This window comes from Theropithecus gelada, chromosome 17, assembly GCF_003255815.1.
Source record: "Theropithecus gelada isolate Dixy chromosome 17, Tgel_1.0, whole genome shotgun sequence".
Lineage (NCBI taxonomy): Eukaryota > Metazoa > Chordata > Mammalia > Primates > Cercopithecidae > Theropithecus > Theropithecus gelada.
In genome coordinates, this window is record NC_037685.1 from 79,276,222 (window position 1) to 79,293,868 (window position 17,647).

The 17,647-nt window shown below is 35.5% G+C and overlaps 1 protein-coding gene and 1 pseudogene across 1 annotated transcript in view; one reads left to right on the forward strand and one right to left on the reverse strand.

The window, feature by feature from the left end:
• The window catches only part of RB1 (RB transcriptional corepressor 1), a 170,860-nt gene that overhangs the window by 20,520 nt on the left and 132,693 nt on the right, over positions 1-17,647 (forward strand). The window lies entirely within an intron of this gene.
• LOC112610756 lies at positions 3,385-3,868 on the reverse strand (annotated as a pseudogene).

Genomic DNA, 17,647 nt, shown 5'->3' on the forward strand with positions numbered 1-17,647 from the left:
GTCTTGGCTGTTGGGAAAAATGCTGCATTCAACATGGGAATGCAGATATCTCTTTGATATGCTGATTTTATTTCTGTTGGATATATACCCAGTAGTGGATTACTATATCATATGGTAGTTTTATTCTTATTTTTTTGATGAACCTCCATACTATTCTTCTATAGTGGCTCTACTAATTTACATTGTCACAAGAGGTTGAACTTTTTTTTTTTTTTTTTTTTTTTTACTATTTTAACATAATTATTTGGAACTTCATTCATGTTGGCATATGCATCAACAATTTATTTATTCTCATTACTGAGTAGTATCTCATTGCATGGGATTTTTTTTTTTTTTTTAACTTTTAAGTTCAGGGGTACATGTGCACTTTTGTTACATAGGTAAACTTATATCATGGGGGTTTGTCGTACAGATTATTTCATTGCCCAGGAATGAAGTCTAATACCTACTAGTTGTTTGTCCTAATCCGTGTCCTCTCCCACCCTCCCCCCTCTGATAGGTCCCAGTGTGTGTTGTTCCCCTCTGTGTGTCCGTGTGTTCTCATTATCTAACTCTTACTTATAAGTGAGAACATGCAGCATTTGGTTTTCTGTTCCTGCGTTAGTTTGCTAAGGATAATGGCCTCCAGGTCCATCCATGTCCCTGAAAAACATTTCTCTCTTTCTATTCCTAGTTATAGCCATAGAAATGACCACTGATAGTTTTTGCTTACTTTGTCCCTCCAGTTTTTCCTTCCTCTAGCATATACACAAGGATTTTAATTTTACCCAATTGAAGTCTTACTTACCTACACCTTTTAACAAGTCATCGTCAGTAATTTTGGAATAGGCATTAGATTCACATGGTTCAAGATTCAAAAGAAAGAAAAGTATAAACAGTAAAAAGTCTCTTATTCCTATCCCTAAGTCACCCACTTCTCTTCAGAGGCAACTAGTAAAAGTTTCTAGTTTTGCATTATTCTATATCTTGCTTTTTTCATTTAGCAATATATCTTGAAGAGCACATCTTCCTCTGTATTTAGCTTAATGCTTTTAGTGGATATATTTTTTATTTTTGGGTATATCATAATTTATTTATGAATTTCATTGTTGAGAGACATTTAGTTTGTTTTTGAATGTGTGATACTACAAACCGTTGTGGTGAATTATCCTTATATATGCATTTTCATGCACAAATGAGAGTACTTTTATAGTGTAGATTCCTCGAAGTAGAACTGCTAGGTCAGAAGGTATTCACATTTAAAAATTTTAAATTTGCTCGTAGAATGAAGTCTTTGCTCATACAATAGTCTCTGCTCAAATCTCACCTTACCAAAGAGGCCTATGGTGACCACTCTGCTTAATAATGTAACCTGCTCCTACTTCTCCCTGAACTTCTCTATCCATTGCACTCTATTCTTTTTCTGGCATAGTATATCGTTTACCTATTTATACTGCTTTCTGGTTACTATCTTTTTCCCTCTGCTCCAGGAAACAGGAATTTTGTTTTGTTCACTGATATATATTTCTAGTAGTTAGAATAGTGTTTGGTGCTTAGTAGGCATTTAGCAAACAGTATCCAAAACTGTCTTCCATAAAAATGCCCAATTTCTTTTTTTACCCTCCGTATCTCAATGGATTTAAAAAAGAAAAATTGCTGACTTCCTTTACCCACTTATTTTGGATTTTTTTGGTCTTTTTTTTGTTTGTTTTTGAGTTTGACAAATTTATTGGCATTTTCGTAAAGACATTCATCTCAGTCGTTTCTCTCTCCTAGCTTGACGTTAGGTTGATATTTCATTTGGGTCAAGAAAAGAATATGAGAAGAGGTATGTTATTTTAACAAACAGGAAAATGGACAAAAATGGATAGTTTGCCTACATTAAAGTGAGTTAAATTCATGTATCTTGATATAATTAAATCATGTAAGAACTAAGAGTTCTATATACATTTCCATCGTTTTACCTGGGGCTTATTCTGAACTTAAATACTAGTGAACAAAGTGTTAGGAATATACACAGGCTGCTTCTCTGAGTTATTACCGACTAAAAGAGCTCAGCGAGCAGTTACCACCAATAAAACAGTCTGAAGCTGCCTTCAAATACAATGTTGTAGTAGTAGTTTTCAAGGAAATTTTTATACTGTATTTTTTTTTTTTTTTTGTCTGTGGCTGTGCTTTTAAAGATGTGTTTGTCACATTAGAAAAAAAGTTCATATACAATACAAAAATATGAAAAAAAAAAACCCCCAAAATTAACAAAGTATGTGTGGTGAGATTCCAAAAAATGTTGGAAGATGCATTTTCTTTCCTTCTATTTCAGTATCTAAAATGTGCTTTTTGAGAGGTCAATATGTATACATTTAAAATAAACCATATAATTTTACTAGTAAGAAAGCCAGTAGTTAAGTTCAATTCAAATTGCATTTAACAAGTTAGTAATTTAAATCCTTAGACAAAGTTACAGAAAGTGAATCTTGTTTTCCATCTTCATACAATGTTAATTTTTTTTTTTTTTTTTGGTGTTTATACCTTTTAAAAAAGAAAAGCAACCAAATACTTAAGCAATGTGTACATTTAAAGTTTTGGTGGTGGTTTGTATTTTAAAAGAAACAGCTTTCTTATGATTTGCCTCAAGTTCTGGTGGAAATGCTTACAGGACCTAACTAATAAACAAAAAACAAGAGAAGCACATTCAAAATACTGATTTACGTTGGTAGCAAATGATTTTTCTCTGAAGACTAATGAAGATACATAAGACCCATTAAGGTGAAGTGGGCTATTTCAAATATTCAACAGTTTACATATAAAAAATTATTTTAAGAGCTAAGCGTCTGTATCCACTGATAGCAATGCCATACCTAGTTTATGATGACTTGAAAGAAAACAAATACCCATAAAGAAAAAAGCTGTATTTTAATTTTATCTAAATTTACTTTCAGTGAATAGTTCAGTAACATTTTCCTCCCAATACAATACTCCCTCTCTCTATAAGGCTGTTCCTGGGAGCCAGACAAGTTTAGGTAATAAGGGAGTTAAGAGAGTAACCGCTTGCAGCTTTAAATGGACAATAACTTTTTGCTTCCCTCTTAATGTGCTAATAGTTGTGTCTAAAAAAATAGGCAATTCTTAAAAAGGTACCATTTCTGATTTCTTTATTACCTGTAAACTTGGGAAACTAATTACACAAAACTACCAAATTAGCAAATGGCTTGAAATCTGTATATTAAACATAAATTACCTCTAATTTCAAACTCTCATTTATTAGTACACCACTCAATCTTTCAAAAAGATGAAAAAGAAAAAAAAAAAAAGCAGCTCCAAAGATAGTCTTACACCATTCTTAAAAAAAGGAAACTGTTCCTTTTAACTTTATACCTACCCCACACCCCAATTTCAAAACATCATTTAATTGTCTTGGTCATGGACATTTCCAAGATGAGATTTTATATTTCGCTCCCATAGCTTCTGGTTATCAGAAAACGCATGCTTTCCTTTATTGAAGGAGTTTAGTCCAGCCGCTGTTGATGTATCCCTTCCAATATTCTTCATCCTCATCTTTGCTTCTGGAGGCCTTTCCTCTGGTTCACTCTCTTCATCTTCATTAAAAGCTGCTGCTACCGAAAGAGTTTTTGGAGCAAGAGTTGAAATACTTTCTTTAGGGTTACTTGATCCAAGTTTGATGGATATGGGTGATGTTTTCTTTGTCGTCTGACTACCTATGGCAAATCCAAAGTTGGAGATCTTTGCAGGCTTTGTTGGAGGTCTGCAGCTTCTTCTTCAGCTGATCGCTTCTCAGCGCTGCGACTGGAACTTTCCTCTCCACTACTCCGGCAGCTCCAGCTCGTTGCGACTTTTCGGGCTTCTCCTCTCCCGCCTTCTAGTCAGCCATTTTCCCCGCCGCCTTGTTTTTTTAAGATTTTAGAAATCTTTCTAATACAAGTTGGGATATAAATAATTAGATATAGAAAATAGCTACAAGGTATTTCTTTTAACTTTCCCCACCCCCAGCTCCCAACAGTTAAGAGTCAAGCCCTAACTCTTGTCCTTTCTGTCAGAAGTAGATACAAGAAGGATACATCAAACACTGCTGTAACACCTCTCTCATAGGATTCAAATCGTTGTGGAGATTATTATAGGCTCCAGGTGAGTTAGGATATCTTAAGTCTCAATTTAATAAAACTAATTGTTTTCCTGTGCTTTAAATATCTCTACATTCTGTACAAATATAATATAGATGTAACAGATGTAGTCTTGAAATACATGGCTATAATGTCAGTGAAGTATTTTTTCCTTATTTATATACATTATAATTTTCCTTATTTATGTACATTATAATTTTAAAGGCCTGATAGTCATAATTATTGATGTTCAGATTGGTAGTTATTTCTGTCTCTTATGTATTCAACTATAAACATTTAATCGAGTTTATGAGACCTAGATATTTAGCAGAGTTTTGCAGTAAATTATTTTATCAAACAAAGAATATAAAATAAACTTTCCTATTTATGTTCCTTTTTTAATTTACCTCATTTATATGCATCTTGATATTGCATTCTCAAATTCTAAAAACTATTTTTAAAGACAGATTGATTCAGAATTACAGTGTACTTGAAAATCATCAGGTACCCATTATCAGTTTTCGCCCACATTGAATCTGTGTTTTGGAAACTGTCTACCAAACTTTGTTTATTAAGTAATTATTTTCCCTAGTTTTATTCAAGATATACAAAGCTACCAACTAGTGCTTTTTATCAGCATCATGTAAATTGTGTTACTATACTGCGCTGAATTTTAGCGAAGGTAAAGTATTTGCTATTTTAGTTATTGTAGCTTTGTTGAAAGTAAACATATAGGTTTTTAAAAGTATTGGAAAACTTGCCAGATTATCGTTATATGACTTGGAACCCTAGAAACTCCCAGACCACGAGACTTAATGGTTAATGATCTCTTTCAGTTCTCTTTCAACTTGGAATTCTCTTATTCCAATGCCAACTCATTGCTCTTTTGGAAAGACCCTTTCTTTCCTCTATTGTCTTGGTACCTCCTCAGGACATATTCCCCAAAATGGAAATTTCAGTTTAAGAGAATTTTTAGCATGGTGTAGAATAAGAATGGTTAGACAGCTGATGTCAGCAAGATGGTGGAATAGTAGCACTGTCCTTCAGAAACACCAATTTTGACAACTACCATGGAAAGAATGCCTTTATACTTGAGCATACATGGAACATTCTCCAGGATCAATCATATGTTAGGCCATAAAACAAGTATTAATATATTTAAGAAGATTGAGATAATATCGAACATCTTTTCTGACCACAATGGCATAAAACTAGAAAGCAAAAATAACAGGAAAACTGGGAAATACACAAATACGTGAAAACTAAACATGTTCCTGAACAACCAGTAGTCAAATAAGAAATCAAAATGGAAATTAAAAAAATATATATATGATACAAATGAAAATGGAAACAGCACATCAAGATTTGTGGAATGCAGCAAAACAGTTCTAACAGGAGATTTTGTAGTGATAAACACCAACATGAAGGAAATAGTAGGACTTCAGATAAGTAACCTAACTTTACATCTCTAGGAACTAGCTAGAAAAAGAATAAATAAGCCCAAAGTTAATAGAAGGAAGGGGATAAGAAAGATCACAGCAGAAATAAATGAAAGACTCGAAAAACAAAGAAAAGAGCAAGAAAATGAAGAGTTGTTTTTTTGAAAAGATAAACAAAATTGATAAACTTTTAGCTAGAATAAGAAAAAAAGAAGATTCAAATAAATAAAATCAGGAATGAAAGAGGAGACATTATGACTGATACCACAGAAATACAAAGAATCTTGAGACTACTGTGAACAAATTATATACTAACAAATTGGATGGCCTAAAGGAGACATATTTTTTGCCACATACTACCAGCTAATACTGAATTATGAAGAAATATAAAACCTGAATGATCAGTAACAAATAAGGAGGCTGAATCAGTAATCAAAAATCTACCAATAGAGAAAAGCCTTAGGACCTGATGGCTTCACTAGTGAATTCTACCAGACATTTGAAGAAGAATACCAATCCTCAAACTTTTTCAAAAATTTGAATAGGAGGAAACACTTCCAAACTCATTTAACAAGGCTAGCATTGCCTTAATACCAAAGTCAGGCAAGGATATCACAAGAAAAGAAAATTATAGGTCAATATCCCTGATGAACATACGTGCAAAAATCATCAACAAAATATTAGCAACAGCACATTAAAGGGATCATACATCATGATGAAATGGGATTTATCTCTGGGATGCAAGGATGGTTCAACATATGCAAATCTATAAATATAATATACCACTTCAGAATGAAGGACAAATTATTGATCATCTTAATAGATTCAGAAAAAGAATTTGACAAAATTTAACATTCTTTCATGATGAAAACTCTCAACAAGTTACGTATAAAAGGAATGTACCTCAGCACAATAAAGGTTATATGTGATAAGCCCACAGCTAACATTATACTCAATGGGGAAAACCTAAAATCTTTTCCTCTAAGATCAGGATCAAGACGAGGATACTCACTTTGCCACTTGCATTCAACATAGTACTGGAAATCTAGCCAGAAATATTAGGCAAGAAAAAGAAATAAAAGACATCTGCTACAGTTTGTATGTTTTTCCCCTCTAAAACTCATGTTGAAACTTAATTCCCAATATGGTTGTATTAAAGATGGGGACTTTAAGAAGTGATTGAGTCCTGAGGTCTCTGCCTTTATGAATGGATTAATCTATTCATGGATTCATTGGTTTTCATGAGAGTGGCATCAGTGGCTTTATCCCGAGCTAACATCTTAGCATGCTCAGTTCTCTCACCATGTGATACCCTGCACCACCTCAGGACTCTGAGGACTCATAGCTATTATTCAAAAAGTCGGAAGATAACAGATGTTAGAGAGGATGTGGAGAAAAGCGAACTATTGTTCAGTGTTAGTGGTAATGTAAATTGGTACATCTTTTATGGAAAACAGTATGGAAGCTCCTCAAAAAATTAAAACTCAAACTGCCACATGATTCAGCAATCCTACCTTTTGGTATATATCCACAGGAAATGAAGTCAGTATGTTGACGAGATACCTACACTCCCATGTTCATTGCAGCATTATTCACAGTTGCAAAGATATGGAAACAACCTAAGTGTCTGTCATTTGATGAATAGATAAACTAATGATTGGGTTATATACTGATAAACCCATTGTATGTCAAAAAATCTTGTTAAAATTGCATTAAGATCATGACAAACCCATTGTAAAGTTGAAAAATTGCAAATTGAACCTTTGTAAGTCAAGGACTATCTGTTATATATAATGGAATTTTATTTAGCCTTAAAAAAGGTAGGTAATCCTGCCATTTGCAACATGGATGAACCCAAAGGACATTATGTTGTATTAGTCAGACACAGAAAGACAAATACTGCATGATCTCATTTACATGTAGAATCTTTAAAAAGTCAAATACAAACAGTAAAAAGTTGGTTAGCAGGGGTTGGGGGCCTGGGGAGAATGTGGAGATGTTTGTCAAAGGGTACAAACTTTCAGTTATAAAATGAATAAGGGTTAGATGTGGCAGCTCACACCTATAATCCCAGCATGTTTGGAGACCAAGGTAGGAGGATTGCTTGAGGCCAGAGTTAGAGACCAACTTGGGCAACATGGGGAGATCCCCATCTCTACCAAAAATTAAAAAAAAAAAATTGCAGGTGGTGACATGTACTTGTAGTCCCAGCTATTTGGGACTCTGAGGTAGGAGGAGTGCTTGAGCACCCAGGAGGTTGAGGCTGCAGTGACTATTATTGTGCCACAGCAATCCAGTCTGGGTGACAGAGTGAGACCCTGTCATGAGACCCTGTCTCAAAAACAAAAACAAAAAAAGTAGTAGTTCTGGACACTTAATTTACAGCATGGTTGATTATAGTTAATAATAATGTTTTGTATTCTTGAAATTCACTAAGAGAAATCTTAAGTATCTTTACCACATACACACAGACAAAATGGTGACTATGCGAAGTGATAGATATGTTCATTAGTTTAACTGTAGTACAGTAGCCCCCCATATCCTCAGAGGATGTTCCAAGACCCTCAGTAGATGCTTGAATCCACAGATAGTACTGAACCCTATATATACTATGTTTTTTCCTATCCTGAACATATATACCTGTATTAAAGTTTAATTTGTAAATTAGCCACAGTAAGAGATTAGTAACAATAACTAAGAAAATAGAACAATTATGACAAGATACTGTAATAAAAATTATGTGAATGTAGTCTGTTTCTCTCAAAATAGGTACTCTGCTCATCTATTTTCAAACCATGGTTGACCATGGGAAACTGAAACTGGAAAGTGAAACCATGGATATGGAATGACCGATGTAATCACTTCTTATTGTATAGATATATCAAAATATCACATTGAACACCTTAAATATAAACTTTTTCATTTGTCAATTGTACCTCCATAAAGCTGGAAAAAAAGGTCACCTCATTTGTTTGTTGGTGATTTCCTTTTTTGAAACAGCACATGTGATATTTGGTAAAAGGAGTTGATATTGTTGATCCATGTAATTGGATCTGAGTTGTAGGAATTAATCTCCTTACTCAATGGTTTTCAACCTTGTTTCCAAGAGTAGTTGTAGCTATTTTGCAGAAAAGCCAATTAGTAGCCCTTTGAGTATGGTGGCAGTTTTCTTTCCTATATGGTTATACCTTCTTGGATGGAGAATTTTTGGGCTTTGAGCTCAATAATCTAAGCAGAGAACTTGACCAGAAACTTAGTTCTAGGTAGGTTATATATCATCTGTTCAGAAAATGAGGTCTGTAATGTCATTCTTTGTTTGTGTGTGTGTGTTACGCTTATTGATACTTACCAGTTTGCTATCAATGTGTGAATGGGAGCTGAAGAAACTATAGTGGAACTAACAGTCTTAACTTACACTTTGGTGGTTCAGTTTCTGCTTGTTTCTCTGAGTGTATTGGAGAAAAAAAAGAAAAAAAAAAAACAAAGAGAGAAAAAGTCACTCTGTAGCTACTGCCACAGCTTTTTAAAAAAATTATTTTTATTTTTTCCTTTTTAGAACTATGTTAGTGTTAGTGCTGGACACTACAAGGCTCTTGAGGTACAGTAGTGAATTAGATACAATTTTTCTGCCTTCAGGATGCTTACATATTAGTAGTTGAGATAGGGACAAATGAGCAAGCAAGCAAGTCAGTCACAGTTCAGTTAAGAGCTTACATAGGTTTATGAACTGAGTTCCATAGGAGTTTTTCAAATTTATTTTTATTTTTCCGACCATATACTGCATGATCTGTAAGAGTTCTTAAAGGAGGGAGTCCCAGGTGCTCAACTTTTGGGCAAATGGCCAGGTAAATCTGAATTTGCCAGGTACATGTTTTTCTGGGAATAGAATCAACTTTCTTACCCACGAAGGCATTGTATAACTGGGTGACTGATTCACATGGTGTTCACTCCTACATGTTGTTTCAAAAATGTGATTGAGTACAGGTAAGGTCAGTTTTTACTTTCCTCTTCTTGGCTTTGCCACTCTTGCCTTTTACTTCTGTGCACATCCAAGAATGTCCTTAACACTAGACTACTGTAAGCTCATATTATATAGGTGAAATTTTCTGACATCTTAGCATGTTACTCCTTTTGTTCCTACGTATCACCTAGGTAAGTAGGAAATCTCGTAGTAAAAGATAAAGGCAGCTCTTCCCCCTATTTCTCTGTAATACCTTCATATTTCATTTAATGTAACCCTACTGCTACTGACTTATTACAGTCTCATGAACTATGTGTAAGGATGTATCTTTTGACCCTGAGATAGAGCACAAAAGCACATGTTTCTTATGACTTATTTTCATCTTTCGTATTTCACAAAGTACAAGCTAGATAGAACATTATTTTTAACTTTTGAAACTGCAACTTAAATTTGTGTTAGTTATGATAGCATGCATAGTAGTAATTTTCTGATAGTTCCAAGATGATTTATGTCACCACTTGGTGGAGCTCTTTTATAAGTACGTGCATTGTTAAAAAAAAAAAGCAAGTATAAGTTGTCACTAATTAGGGGTTATCATTAGATTGGTTCAAATGAACTCAACTAAATGACGGTATAATAGGTAATCTCTTCAAGTACTCAGTGTAGATTTTGATTTAAACTGTAATATATGTGATTAAAATTTTGATAATTTAAAGATTTTTTTTGAGTATTTCTGATTTTTTTCTCTCCTGCTTTATGTAATGTAGCACTTTTATTGACTTTTCTCCTATTTTACAATTGTAGATAATTTAGAAAATGTATGTAGGATTAATAAGGAATCCTACCATATAGAAGATAATCATGAACATTTTAATATATATTTTCATTTTCTCTCTTTTTTTTTTTTCCACAAAATTGGAATCAAAATACGTGCAGAACTTTTTATTCTGCTATTTTTTTCTTAACATTCTATGTTGGATATTTTTACATATCCTCTTAATATTCCTTGAAACTGTTTTGGGGTTTTATATTATTCTATGATATAGCTCTATCACAATATGTTTAACCATTCTGTATTAAGATTTTTAGGTTCTTCTTACTATTTTTGCTATTATAAATAACTTTTCAAACATCTATTACACTAAATCTTTTTTTAATTTTTAATTTTTGTGGGTACACATCAAGTGTACGCATTTATGGGGCACATGGAATGCCCCAATGCAGGCATGTAATTCTGTTACTCTAAATCTTGACTTAACTCTATTTTTACTTGTTAAATTCTTAGCTATAAAACTGAGCTATTTTAAGGATTTTTATGTACCTTAACAAAATGTCCTTCAATTGACATTATTCTGAGGTTTACCATTTTCAAAATATGTTTGTCGAAAGTACCTTTTTTTCTTGGCAAAGTGCTTGTTCTTTGCCCATTTTTTTTCCCTCCAGTTTTTGTTCTTTTTTTGGTGGGGGGGAATTGTTTTGGCTAGGTAAGAATTACTTTTCTTCTGTTTCAACAATTTTTAAAGTGCTATCCTGAGTCCTTTTCATAATTTTCATCTGAATTTTCAAGAAAACACATCCGTTACAGATTTTAGGTTGCAAATTGTTGTTGGAAAAGGAGACCTGGAGCTTAAAAGAGGAATCAGGCTGGAAAGCAGAATGAGATATGAGAACCATCTGTATATGGAGATGATGAGGGCTATAGGAGTGGATGAGAGTGCTGAGGAAAAAAGAGAATGGTGGGAAAAAAGCACATGGGGTTGAGAAACCCCATGAAAAAGTTGTGAGAGGAAAAGAGAAGAGAATGAGGATGTGAGGGCATTTAAAAAAGCTAATGAAAAAAGTTGTGTGGAGGTATATTGAAGGAGAAAAATGGCAGCAGTGTCAGATGCTGCATAGAGGTCTTTCTGGATGAACTCAAAAAGGCCATTTGTTTTAGAAAGCCAAGATTTTTGAGGACTTAGAGAATAGCCTCAGTAAAATAGTATTTGTGTAGTAAGAGGGGTATATGTTCAGTGTGTGCAGTGTGTGTGCACTCTGATAGTGTGTATGGTGAGTGTGTGTGGGAATATTGAGAACAATGAGAGGTGTGTGTATATAGTGAGAGGGAGTATATGTGTAGTGAAGTCAGTAGCTTGATAAGGTCCAGGGATGGAGGGACAGGTATTGTAAGCTTCCCTGTACCCAAAGGGAAACTTTGAGGGAGAGAACTGTTAGAGAAGTTATAAAAGACAGAGAAAGGAATTAATACACTAGGTCTTAAAGGATATGAGAGGCATTGTGATCTAAAATGGGAGGGAATAGGGGTGGTATTAGAGTTGTAATTTGAGAATGGAGGAGAATATCCATTTGTCTAGGTCAGAAGAGAAGAGGAATTTATAGATGAAGATGCAGAAATATTTTGAGAAAGACTAGAATATATGATGATTAGAAATGATTTGATGTGGGGCCAGGTGTGGTGGCTCATGCCTGTAATCCCAGCACTTTGGGAGGCTGAGGCAGGTGGATCACCTGCGGTCAGGAGTGTGAGACCAGCCTGGCCAACATGGTGAAACTCCATCTCTATTAAAAACGCAAAATTATCTGGGTATGGTGGGGCGTGCCTGTAATCCCAGCTACTGAGGAGGCTGAGGCAGGAGAATCACTTGAACCTGGGAGGCAGAGGTTGCAGTGAGCCGAGATCGTGCCACTGCACTGTAGCCTGAGCAACAAGAGGAGTGAAACTCCATCTCAAAAAAAAAAAAAAAAAAAAAAAAAAGGATTTGATGTGAAGAAGAATATGAGGTTTTTTAGATAATGTGCATCTTCAGCCTTCCCAAAAAAACGGAAATCAAGACCCCTAGTTAAGAGGACAGAACTCTTGATGGGGGCAATGAGATTAAGGATTTTGATAGCAAAAATGTTAAGGATATCAATATAGAAATGTAATAAGAAAATACCTTTAAATGGAAGATTACTAAATTAAGTGGTAGGAAACATGGGTTTTGGGTCTGTAACAATTAACTGGTTGTGTTGAGTAAGTCTTAACTCTCTAGTCTTTAATTTTTTTTTATTATTATACTTTGAGTTCTAGGGTACATTGTGTACAACATGCAGGTTTGTTACATATGTACATATGTGCCATGTTGGTGTGCTGCACTCATTAACTCGTCATTTACATTAGGTATATCTCCTAATGCTATCCCTCCCCCCTCCTCTCTTCCCCCACCCCACAACAGGCCCCGGTATGTGATGTTCCCCTTCCTGTGTCCAAGTGTTCTCATTGTTCAATTCCCACCTATGAGTGAGAACATGCAGTGTTTGGTTTTTTGTCCTTGCGACAGTTTGCTGAGAATGATGGGTTCCAGCTTCATCCACGTCCCTACAAAGGACATGAACTAATCCTTTTTTATGGCTGCATAGTATTCTGTGGTGTGTATGTGCCACATTTTCTTAATCCAGTCTATCATTGATGGACATTTGGGTTGGTTCCAAGTCTTTGCTATTGGGAATAGTGCTGCAATAAACATACGTGTGCATGTGTCTTTATAGCAGTATGATTTATAATCCTTTGGGTATATACCCAGTAATGGGATGGCTGGGTCAAATGGTATTTCTAGTTCTACAACCTTGAGGAATTGCCACCCTGTCTTCCACAATGGTTGAACTAGCTTACATTCCCACCACTGGTGTAAAAGTGTTCCTATTTCTCCACATCCTCTCCAGCATATGTTGTTTCTGTACTTTTTAATGATTGCCATTCTAACTGGTGTGAGATGGTATCTCATTGTGGTTTTGATTTGCATTTCTCTGATGGCCAGTGATGATGAGCATTTTTTCATGTGTCTGTTGGCTGCATTAATGTCTTCTTTTGAAAAGTGTCTGTTCATATCCTTTGCCCACTTTTTGATGGGATTGTTTGTTTTTTTCCTGTAAATTTGTTTGAGTTCTTTGTAGATTCTGGATATTAGCCCTTTGTCAGATGAGTAGATTGCAAAATTTTTCTCCCATTCTGTAGGTTGCCTGTTCACTCTGATGGTAGTTTCTTTTGCTGTGCAGAAGCTCTTTAGTTTCATTAGATCCCATTTGTCAATTTTGGCTTTTGTTGCCATTGCTTTTGGTGTTTTAGTTATGAAGTCCTTGCCCATGCCTATGTCCTGAATGATATTGCCTAGGTTTTGTTCTAGAGTTTTTATGGTTTTAGGTCTAAAATTTAAGTCTTTAATTAATCTTGAATTAATTTTTGTATAAGGTTTAAGGAAGGGATCCAGTTTCAGCTTTCTACATATGACTAGCCGGTTTTCCCAGTACCATTTATTAAATAGGGAATCCTTTCCCCATTTCTTGTTTTTGTCAGGTTTGTCAAAGATCAGATGGTTGTAGATGTGTGGTATTATTTCTGAGGGCTCTGTTCTGTTCCATTGGTCTGTATCTCTGTTTTGGTACCAGTACCATGCTGTTTTGGTTACTGTAGCCTTGCAGTACAGTTTGAAATCAGGTAGCATGATGCCTCCAGCTTTGTTCTTTTGGCTTAGGATTGTCTTGGCAATGTGGGTTCTTTTGTGGTTCCATATGAACTTTAAAGCAGTTTTTTCCAATTCTGTGAAGAAAGTGATTGGTAGGTTAATGGGGATGGCATTGAATCTATAAATTACCTTGGTCAGTATGACCATTTTCATGATATTGATTCTTTCTATCCATGAGCATGGAATGGTCTTCCATTTGTTTGTGTCCTCTTTTATTTCATTGAGTTTGTAGTTCTCCTTGAAGAAGTCCTTCACATCCCTTGTAAAATGGATTCCTAGGTATTTTATCCTCTTTGAAGCAATTGTGAATGGGAGTTCACTCATGATTTGGTTCTCTGTTTGTCTGTTATTGGTGTATAAGAATGCTTGTGATTTTTGCACATTGATTTTGTATCCTGAGACTTTGCTGAAGTTACTTATCAGCTTAAGGAGATTTTGGGTTGAGACAATGGGGTTTTCTAAATATACAATCATGTCATCTGCAAACAGGGACAATTTGACTTCCTCTTTTCCTGATTGAATACCCTTTATTTCTTTCTCCTGCCTGATTGCCCTGGCCAGAACTTCCAATACTATGTTGAATAGGAGTGGTGAGAGAGGGCATCCCTGTCTTGTGCCAGTTTTCAAAGGGAATGCTTCCAGTTTTTGCCCATTCAGTATGATATTGGCTGTGGGTTTGTCATAAATAGCTCTTATTATTTTGAGATATGTCCAATCAATACCGAATTTATTGAGAGTTTTTAGCATGAAGGGCTGTTGAATTTTGTCAAAGGCCTTTTCTGCATCTATTGAGATAATCATGTGGTTTTTGTCTTTGGTTCTGTTTATATGCTGGATTACGTTCATTGATTTGCATGTGTTGAACCAGCCTTGCATCCCAGGGATGAAGCCCACTTTGTCATGGTGGATAAACTTTTTAATGTGCTGCTGGATTCGGTTTGCCAGTATTTTATTGAGGATTTTTACATCGATGTTCATCAGGGATATTGGTCTAAAATTCTCTTTTTTTGTTGTGTCTCTGCCAGGCTTTGATATCAGGATGATGCTGGCCTCATAAAATGAGTTAGGGAGGATTCCCTCTTTTTCTATTGATTGGAATAGTTTTAGAAGGAATGGTACCAGCTCCTCCTTTTACCTCTGGTAGAATTCAGCTGTGAATCCATCTGGTCCTGGCTTTTTGTGGTTGGTAGGCTATTAATTATTGCCTCAATTTCAGAGCCTGTTACTGGTCTATTCAGGGATTCAATTTCTTCCTGGTTTAGTCTTAGGAGGGTGTATGTGTCCAGGAATTTATCCATTTCTTCTAGATTTTCTAGTTTATTTGCATAGAGGTGCTTATAGTATTCTCTGATGGTAGTTTGTATTTCTGTGGGATTGGTTGTGATATCCCCTTTATCATTTTTTATTGCATCTATTTGATTCTTCTTTCTTTTCTTCTTTATTAGTCTTGCTAGCGGTCTATCAATTTTGTTGATCTTTTCAAAAAACCAGCTCCTGGATTCATTTATTTTTTTTGAAGGGGTTTTTTTGTGTCTCTGTCTCCTTCAGTTCCGCTCTGATCTTAGTTATTTCTTGCCTTCTGCTAGCTTTTCGATGTGTTTGCTCTTGCTTCTCTAGTTCTTTTAATTGTGAAGTTAGGGTGTCAATTTTAGATCTTTCCTGCTTTCTCTTGTGGGCATTTGGTGCTATAAATTTCCCCGTACACACTGCTTTAAATGTGTCCCAGAGATTCTGGTATGTTGTGTCTTTGTTCTCATTGGTTTCAAAGAACATCTTTATTTCTCCCTTCATTTCGTTATGTACCCAGTAGTCATTCAGGAGTAGGTTGTTCAGTTTCCATGTAGTTGACTGGTTTTGAGTGAGTTTCTTAATCCTGAATTCTAATTTTATTGCACTCTGGTCTGAGAGACTGTCGTAATTTCTATTCTTTTACATTTGCTGAGGAGTGCTTTACTTCCAACTATGTGGTCAATTTTGGAACAAGTGCAATGTGGTGCTGAGAAGAATGTATATTCTGTTGATTTAGGGTGGAGAATTCTGTAGATGTCTATTGGGTCCACTTGGTGCAGAGCTGAGTTCAATTCCTGGATATCCTTTTTAACTTTCTGTCTCATTGATCTGTCTAATGTTGACAGTGGGGTGTTAAAATCTCCCATTATTTTTGTGTGTGAGTCTAAGTCTCTCTGCAGGTCTCTAAGGACTTGCTTTATGAATCTGGGTACTCCCGTATTGGGTGCATATATATTTAGGATAGTTAGCTCTTCTTGTTGAATTGATCCCTTTACCATTATGTAATGGTCTTCTTTGTCTCTTTTGATATTTGTTGGTTAAAAGTCTGTTTTATCAGAGACTAGGATTGCAACCCCTGCCTTTTTTGTTTTCCATTTGCTTGGTAGATGTTTCTCCATCCCTTTATTTTGAGCCTATGTGTGTCTCTGCACCTGAGATGGGTCTCCTGAATACAGCACACTGATGGGTCTTGACTCTTTATCCAATTTGCCAGTCTGTGTCTTTTAACTGGAGCATTTAGCCCATTTACTTTTAAGGTTAATATTGTTGTGTGTTAATTTGATCCTGTCATTATGATGTTAGCTGGTTATTTTGCTCGTTAGTTGATGCAGTTTCTTCCTAGCTTCGATGGTCTTTACAATTTGGCATGTTTTTGCAGTGGCTGTTACCAGTTGTTCCTTTCCATGTTTGGTGCTTCCTTCAGGAGCTCTTGTAGGGCAGGCCTGGTGGTGACAAAATCTCTCAGCATTTGCTTGTCTGTAAAGGATTTTATTTCTCCTTCACTTATGAAGCTTAGTTTGGTTGGATATGAAATTCTGGGTTGAAAATTCTTTTCTTTAAGAATGTTGAATATTGGCCCCCACTCTCTTCTGGCTTGGAGAGTTTCTGCTGAGAGATCTGCTGTTAGTCTGATGGGCTTCCCTTTGTGTGTAACCCAACCTTTCTCTCTGGCTGCCCTTAACATTTTTTCCTTCATTTCAACTTTGGTGAATCTGACAATTATGTGTCTTGGAGTGGCTCTTCCTGAGGAGTATCTTTGTGGCATTTTTGATATTTCCTTAATTTGAATGTTGGCCTGCCTTTCTAGGTTGGGGAAGTTCTCCTGGATGTATCCTGCAGAGTGTTTTCTAACTTGGTTCCATTCTCTCTGTCACTTTCAGGTACACCAGTCAGATGTAGATTTGGTCTTTTCACATAGTCCTATATTTCTTGGAGGCTTTGTTTGTTTCTTTTTACTCTTTTTTCTCTAAACTTCTCTTCTTGCTTCATTTCATTCATTTGATCCTCAATCACTGATAACCTTTCTTCCACTTGATCAAATCGGCTACTGAAGCTGGTGCCATTTGTCACGTAGTTCTTGTGCCATGTTTTTCAGCTCCATCAGGTCATTTAAAGACTTCTTTACACTGATTATTCTAGTTAGCCATTCATCAAATCATTTTTCAAAGTTTTCAGCTTCTTTGAGATGGGTTCAAACTTCCTCCTTTAGCTAGGAGAAGTTTGATCGTCTGAAACCTTCTGCTCTCAACTTGACAAAGTCATTCTCTATCCAGCTTTGTTCCGTTGCTGGTGAGGAGCTGCATTCCTTTGGAGGCGGAGAGGCATTCTGATTTTTACAAATTTCAGCTCTTCTGCTCT